Source organism: Gymnoscopelus microlampas (assembly GCF_963454915.1).
Source record: "Gymnoscopelus microlampas genome assembly, chromosome: 22".
Lineage (NCBI taxonomy): Eukaryota > Metazoa > Chordata > Actinopteri > Myctophiformes > Myctophidae > Gymnoscopelus > Gymnoscopelus microlampas.
The window spans coordinates 46,320,226-46,328,231 of NC_139959.1; the positions used below are offsets into that span (position 1 = coordinate 46,320,226).

The 8,006-nt window shown below is 39.3% G+C and overlaps 1 long non-coding RNA gene across 1 annotated transcript; it reads left to right on the forward strand.

Moving 5' to 3' along the window:
* Nucleotides 1–5,762: 5,762 nt before the first annotated feature.
* On the forward strand, nt 5,763–7,244 carry LOC311039256. Its single transcript, XR_014600151.1, has 3 exons — nt 5,763–5,861; nt 6,663–6,753; nt 7,121–7,244. It is a non-coding gene; the product is annotated as an uncharacterized lncRNA (long non-coding RNA).
* The last annotated feature ends 762 nt before the right edge of the window (nt 7,245–8,006 follow it).

Here is an 8,006-nt window from a genome sequence, read left to right on the forward strand (position 1 = left end):
GAACCAGCCCCCAACTATGGGTTAAATAGTACCACTGCCTAGTCTCGGAGGAGGTTGGCCCCCGGACGTGCGGCACGCAAGCCTACCGAACTACTGGTGCCCACGAACCAGCCCCCAACTATGGGACAAATAGTACCACTGCCTAGTCTCGGAGGAGTTTGGCCCCCGGACGTGCGGCACGCAAGCCTACCGAACTACTGGTGCCCACGAACCAGCCCCCAACTATGGGTTAAATAGTACCACTGCCTAGTCTCGGAGGATGTTGGCCCCCGGACGTGCGGCACGCAAGCCTACCGAACTACTGGTGCCCCAGCTGCACTGGTTCCAGACCAGTCTGGAAGCTGTTCCAAGGCCTTTGGGGTGTTGGATGCAGCTCTTGATCTTCTAGCCAACACGGTACAAAAACTAGATCTAACCAGACACTGAAATAAACTGAAACTAAACTGCTAAGTGTTATGGCAAAGATAGAATGACCAATCACTGAAACTAATTAAAATGAACAATGATGACTGAGTTAGTACATCTCAGACCTACACATAATTACAGTCTATGTTTATAATTAGTAATTATAAAATGCACCAATGCAAAATAAAAATAAAAAATCAATTATTTCTGCCCAGAAGCTGTTATTTGTCCACATAAAGTCCACCCAGGTTTGGAATGAAAGTTCTCTATGAGCTCACCAAATGAGCTCACACGTAATGCACATTTAAATGAAATATTGACCCATGTAATCCTTCCCCTAGTCCATGACGATGACTGGTCCATCGGCGTCTGCGGTTCTGGATGTGATTGGAGAGCTGAGAGTGTCGATTCTGACTGATGAACAGTTGAGGGTCAGTGATGTCATTGGGAAGTGGTTCTCTGGACGTTTGAGAGGGTTCCTGTCATCTGCATCAGGAGAGTTTCTATACTGCCTCAGCAGCAGGAACCTCAGCTGTAACACATACCAGCAAGTGTAAGTATTGAGCTGGAGACTTCGGTCATCTGTATACCCTTTGACTGAATTTTCCCACCTGGGGCTATCATCTTTATGTGGATGTATTTCACATTTCATCTCCCACAATGGGGTGTTTGGGTGAAAAGCATAGTTAAGTCACAATGTTTTCAATTTATTTTCTTTTTTCTCGTGAGTAAAAAGTCATATAGTGAAGTTGAATTGAGTCCAAAGTAATGGGTAGTGTGGAAGAGAGCTGAAGAAGCGATAGGTAGGGTGGAACTGATGGAGTCAGGGGTGATTTGTGAGAGAAGGGTTCCAGAGTGAGAGGGAAGATGTGTACGGCTTGGAAATGGTGGCACTGATGAAAAGACAGGAGGCGGAACTAGAGGTGGCAAAATTGAGGATGCCAATGATTACATTGGAGGATTAGCCCAGGTTAGAAGGTTTTGGGATAAAGCAAGAGAGGCGAGGTTTGGATGTTTGTTTGGATATGTATGGAGGAGGGATGAGAGGTATATTGGGAGAAGGATGCTGAAGATGGAGCTGCCAGGCAAGAGGAGAAGAGGTAGACCAAAGATGAAGTTTATGAATGCGGAGGGAGACGACATGCAGGTGGCTAGAGTGACCAAGGAAGATGCCGAAAACAGAAGCAGATGGAAACAGATGATGTGGCGCACCCTGATGGGAATTGGCCGAAAAAAAAGAAAGAAGTGAAAACAAGTATTTTTCATTGTATTTTGATTTGATCCACAGATTGCAGGAGTTTAGCCATCAGTTCGACAACATGACCTCACATCAGCAGCAAGTGGTCCTGACGGCACTAATAATCCCTTTCCTGTCCCGACCACAGTCAGGACTAACTGCAATCTATCTATCTATTTTTACAATCTATTAAAATGTTATATTTTTTACAGGAAATATATTGACTGTATTTCCAGACACCTTTCAATGCCTTAATGTTTCATTCTGATCTGTCCCCTTCAGACCGAGGCCGTGTGTCCAACAGCAGTGTTTACTGGTTGGAGAACAACTTTGGTGCATTCTCAGGTCTTGTGTCTGTCAGTGAATTCCTGAATCTAAACCCAGGCTTCTCCCCTGTAAGACTTTAAAGTTGTTACATTACATAACAATGATGAATTATTAACTCCAAGAGATAATTACTTTTTAAATATAAAATAAAGTCCAGTGGTGGTGATCACGTTTTTCTTGACTTTCTTTCCATCTAGCTGGAGGCTGTAAGGCTCCTGTCTCCAAAGCATGCTTGTCGTACAAAATAATGTAAGTTATCTATCAGTATATTTTTATTTTTTGAAGACCAAGTAGAAATAATTTAAATCATTATTTTTGGCCTATGTTAACCCCAACTTGTTGGGTCTCAGTTTCACCAGACTGGACCTGGCCATGTTTACTCTTCCACCGAGTGTAGCATCATCCATCACATACAACAAGCTGACTTTGCTTCATCAAATTCCACCAGGTGAGATCTTCGACTGTATCTACCTGAGTTAAAAGTGATGTATCACTATGCTGTTATGTTCACATGTTATTAGCAGTGGTTATGTTTTTCCCATTGCATTTCAAAAATCAACAAAACTTTTTCTGTCTATACTTAGGCTGCAATCATCTACAGTGGAGAGGTAGGTACCTGAAATGATATTCACTTTTTAAAGTATAATTGACTAAATGTCACCAAATTAAAAACATTTCACTCTTTCTTTCTTTCCCAAGTGCAATGTTACTTCAGCAAATGGTAAGTGTATAGTAGTTTTGATTCATTGTTATGAATTTTATTGTGATTTATTTTGTTAATTAATGAATTAATAAAAAATTTGACAGAAACAGACATTTGTGTTGGAATTAACAGGTGAGTGTTCTGAGGCAATGCCTACAATATCTCAAATATATTTAATGAACAAACTTTTCGTTTTGCAACTCAAGAAACATTTGATATGTTTTCCTTTTCGGCTACCAAAGCACTGCACTACAGCTCCTCCTCAACAACGGACAGATGAATGGACGTTTTTGTGACTTTGGCATTGAAGAATACACGTGTGCTTCAGTAAGCCACTTAAGTCTCTCACATTGAACGCAACAGTTATCATTTTCCAATTTTTACTTCATTAAAGGTTTCCTGTTTTTTCTGTTCTGCTTTGTCCATTATCTCCACCCAGGTGTCCATGTTGACAGCACAGGATCTGGCAGCAGTGATGAAGTGTAACCAGTCCCCCAGCTCCACTGGTTCCAGACCAGTCTGGAAGCTGTTCCTCTCTAAGACCTCTGGGGTGTTGGATGCAGCTCTGGATCTTCTTGCCAACACGGTACAAAAAGTAGCTCTAACCAGACACTGAAAACAACTTTTATGGTGAAGACAGAATGAACAATCTCTAAAACGAATTAAAAGTAACACATCTGAATTCTGAAATTATTTAAATTTAAAGCTCATGTTTTTAATAATCTTAAAAAGATTTGCTAATGAAAAAAAATGCTAATAAAAATTCCCTATTCACTGTCAGGCAAACAGTCTATCAAGATTTGAAAGAATATCTCTATTATAGAGCCAGAATCTTTATCTACTATTCCATACATTAAATATCCTCACGTAATATTAATGCAAATTTAATAATATTAAATATTGACCCATGTAATCCTTCCCCTAGTCCATGACCATGACTGGTCCATCAGCGTCTGTGGTTCTGGATGTGATTGGAGAGATGAGAGTGGCAATTCTGACTGCTGGATTTCCATAGACTTTTCTGTGCACTTTCATTCTTCCTGGGGGATGATTTTGATTTTGATGACTCCGTTGCCTTTTCTCTAGCTTCACCAATAAGCTAAGAAATAAGTATTTCTCATTCTGTGTTTGATTCACCAGTTTGAAGGAGTTTAGCCATCAGTTTGACAACATGACCTCACAGCAGCAGCATTTGGGCCTGAAGGAACTAATCCTCCCTTTCCTCTCCCGACCACAGCCAGGTACTGACTAACTGCAATATCTCAATAACATTTTGGTTGTCATTTTCAAATGTATTTGCTAAATAAATATATTCCCATTCTATTCTCAATTAGAATGGGATATCTTTACTGGAAAATGTTTTGACTGGTATTTGCAGCCATTTTTCTGTTTGAATGCCTTAATACTTTGTTCTGATCTGTCCCCTACAACAGCAGTGCTTACTGGCTGCAGAACAACTTTGGGCCATTCTCAGCCCTTGTGTCTGTCAGAGAATTCCTGAATCTCAACCCAGGCTTCTCCCCTGTAAGACTTCATCGCTGCCACATAAAAAAAACTCTAAAGAATGATTAGACCAAATAGTTACCTTATTATTATCAAATAAAATCCAGTGGTGGTGATAATCTTTTCTTGACTGTCTTTCTGTCCAGCTGGAGGCTGTAAGGCTCCTGTCTCCAAAGCAGAGTGCAGAACTTGTGGTGTTGCCTCTTCCTGCTGAGAAAGACGTTGTCATCAACGCAGTGTTTGACTCCTCCAACTGGATTGGCTGAGTTTGTGTCCCACCTTGTTATGTTCTCTGGAACGATAAAAAACATAAAGTAAAGATAATAGAAAATGTAACCATGCACATTAAGGTTTGAAACATATTTTTGCCAGTAAAGTAAAAGTAAAGACAATTGGAAATACTCCAGTAAAGTAAAAGTACCTTCTAATTGTACTTAAGTAAAAGTACTTTACACCACTGGATATTTCATACCAGTGTATTGAAGGATATTTCTTTCTCTTCCACAGGGAAGTCATGTGGCTCTGCTGGGGAAATCTCCAACGGTCAGTTTGTGTACACCGGATCAAAGTTTGGAGACTCTGCTACAGGTGTCTGTGATGAAGGGTAAGAACATTATAAATATATATAATAAGAACTAGGGCTGGGACTCGATTAAAAACATTTATCAAATTAATTAGAGGCTTTGTAATGAATTAATCACAATTAATCACATTTTAATCGCATATCAATATTTTACTTGAGAACAGGGAAAGGCAATTTTTTCATACGTCTTTTAAGTAAATGTAAAAAAATAAAAGGCTTGAAAATACTAAAAGAAGGAAAAACGTTGCGACGCTGAGGAGGAATAGCCAAAGTATAAAAGGTCATAATTATTGTGATGCTATATTAACACATTTTGCTGGGGACCCCCTGGAACCCCCTCAAGTACAACTGGGGGTCCCCGGACCCCACTTTGAGAACCAACGGCTTATGGGCTATGATGGGATGCCACCGGCGAACTGCAGAGCCTATTTCCAAGAGCTGGCTTGTGCATATTTCTCCGTCTTCTCCAGTGCTCTCAGCTACAAACGTACTGCTCTGTTCAAAAATGCCAGGACTTGCCTGGTGAGTTGAGAGTAACCAGTAACCACCGGACCCACACAAATGAAACTATTACTGATAATGACAGTCAAATCCACTGACATTGGGTCTCAGGGAGAACATTGTACAGATGATCTTCAAACCTTCACATTATAACTAACATTATATCGTTATACAGGACAATATAGATAGCTTACAATCCAATTTCAATGCTGTGATACTAATAGTTCTGATGCCATTATTTTCATGAATGAAACGAAACCTTTATTGACCAGAGTCCCCCAGGGGTCTATATTAAGCCGCCTATTTTCTTCCCTGTACACAAAATCAATCTATGAGCTTGTAGATCTGCTATTTTCACAGATTTCATGTGCTTAAGTTTATTCATATTTTGTTCCCCTTTTTTTCTGTCTTAGGGTATAACAAGCACAACCTTGACAGAGGATAACATCAGTTTTGGGTAACATGTGCTGTAAGATTGGTGCGGCTTATATTACGAATTCTCACTCATCCATCCTGGAGAATCTAAAGAACTGCCCAAATATCAACACAAATCGAGCGGCTGCCATGGAAACCCTCCTGTTGTCAGGGACAACGACATACGGGTAAGCAACGACAAGCACAGTTCAGTTATTAGCAGTGGTGGAAAAAGTATTCAAACTTTTTACTTACAATAAATAAAAGTATCAATACAGCAATGTAGAAACACTCTGTTACAAGTAAAAGTCCGGTAATCATAATTGACTTGAGTAAAAGTACAAAAGTATTGGCATCAAAATATACTTAAAGTACCAAAAGTAGTTCAAGTACTCATTATGCAGAATGTTTTTCAAGTCTATAAAATGTACAAAAATATTTTGAAAATAGCAGATCTACAAGCTCACAATGCGTTGCATCGCGACGCATTGTGAACTTGTTGATCAGCTATTTTCAAATAGGCGAAATGTATATAGGGCTGAAGTGGTTTTGTAATAATAATCAAAATCTACAAAGTAACTTGTGGCTAAAGTTTTCAAATAATAATGATTTATTATTTATATTTGCCTCTGAGATGTAGTGGAGTAGAAGTAAAAGTAAATATAAAATTGGAAATACTCCAGTAAAGTAAAAAATACCTCAGAATTGTACTTATGTACAGTACTTGAGTACATGCACTTAGTTAATTTACACCACTGATAATAAAATGCCCAAAATAGGGTCACCAGTCTGCCTGTGGGATTTAAAAATATTTAATAAGTGAAAAGTATCAACAAGAGCATACGACAAACAACTACATGGGATCCAATGGACAACAGGTTATTTTCCCCATTTGCTGAAAAGTAACCTCCGACAATTTGAACGTTGATGATGTTTTTTGTTTTTCAATGACAACTGAAATACCGTATTAAATGTTTTTGTGCACCCAGAGATCCTGCAACATGGAATAGAGACACTTTGAACAACCTGGGTATTCTGCCACTGTACTTATCATCGACCTTCTACGATAAGTTTGATAAAGTGAGTAATAGATTGCCTTGGCTCTGTTAAAGGGATAGTTCACCCAAAAAAATACTTTATTTCTATCGATAAGTCAACCCATGGAGACGCATTCCTAAGCCAATAATTTGATGACCAGCGGTTCCGGTAGGAGACACAAAAGAGACTCTTTGTGTCTCCTACCGGAACCGCTGCCGGTCATCAAATGCCACTCCTATGAATTCAAGTCTCCATGGGGTGACTAATCGATAGGAAAAAAATGTCATTTTCGGGGTGAACTATCCCTTTAACATAATTTCCACTTTTCTGTTGCTTCGTGCATTTGGTCATGTCTGTCTGCTTGTCCATCACTTTTATTGAGATTGGCGTTTTCATTTTGCCCGAGCAGAAAACTAAGCGACAGTTCCTGAAGGCATTCCTTAAAGTCCTTAGGCGGGATGGAGTGAAGAGGTGGAAGAAGAGGAGAATGAAGAAAGCCATCAGGCATTCCATTAGGAACAGCAGGACAAAACCATGTCCTGCTGTCATCTCTCAGTGGAGTCAGTGGTTCCCAAACGTTTTGGCTCGAGACCAAAAGGATAAATGTGATGTCTCCCTGGGAACATAGCTTATTTACAAACGCACAACGTTGTGCACTTGTAGATGTAGATACGCTATGTTCACTACTTCTTAAAAGTATTATACATTTATGGAATTTCTTAAATTGTTTTCTTTTATTTATGACATTCCTTTGAAAGATGTTAGATTTTTCTTTTAATGTATGATTTTTCTTTCTTTTCACAATCTTTTGAAATATATATATTTTTTATTCATGTAGGAAATGAAAAATATATATATTTACTCGCGCCCCATGAAAATGCGTCCGCTCCTGACCCACTGTTGGGGAAACCCTTAGGGCGTTTCCGTGGGGTCCCTGGTCCCTGGACCCCACTTTGCGAACCACTGTCTTGGTGCATTTGTTTCCTTTGGTGACCTAACATACTGTAACCACTTTAAACCTGCCGTCCCTGTTTTGGGCTTGTCATCATAGGGGAGACATTTGTAAAATAATTTCAAGAAACGTTAAATAGCAAAAATAGCAGATCTGCAAGGTCACACGACCTGTATGAGCTTGTAGATCTGCTATTTTCGTAATTTTCTTTTTGTATAAAACCACTCATCCCATTAAACGCAGGAATTGCGTGTCTGTGTAAACCACTTAAACCATTCTTTTATACTTTGGATATTCAAAAATAGCAGATATAAAAGCTATGAGCTATTTTTGAAAAATCGTG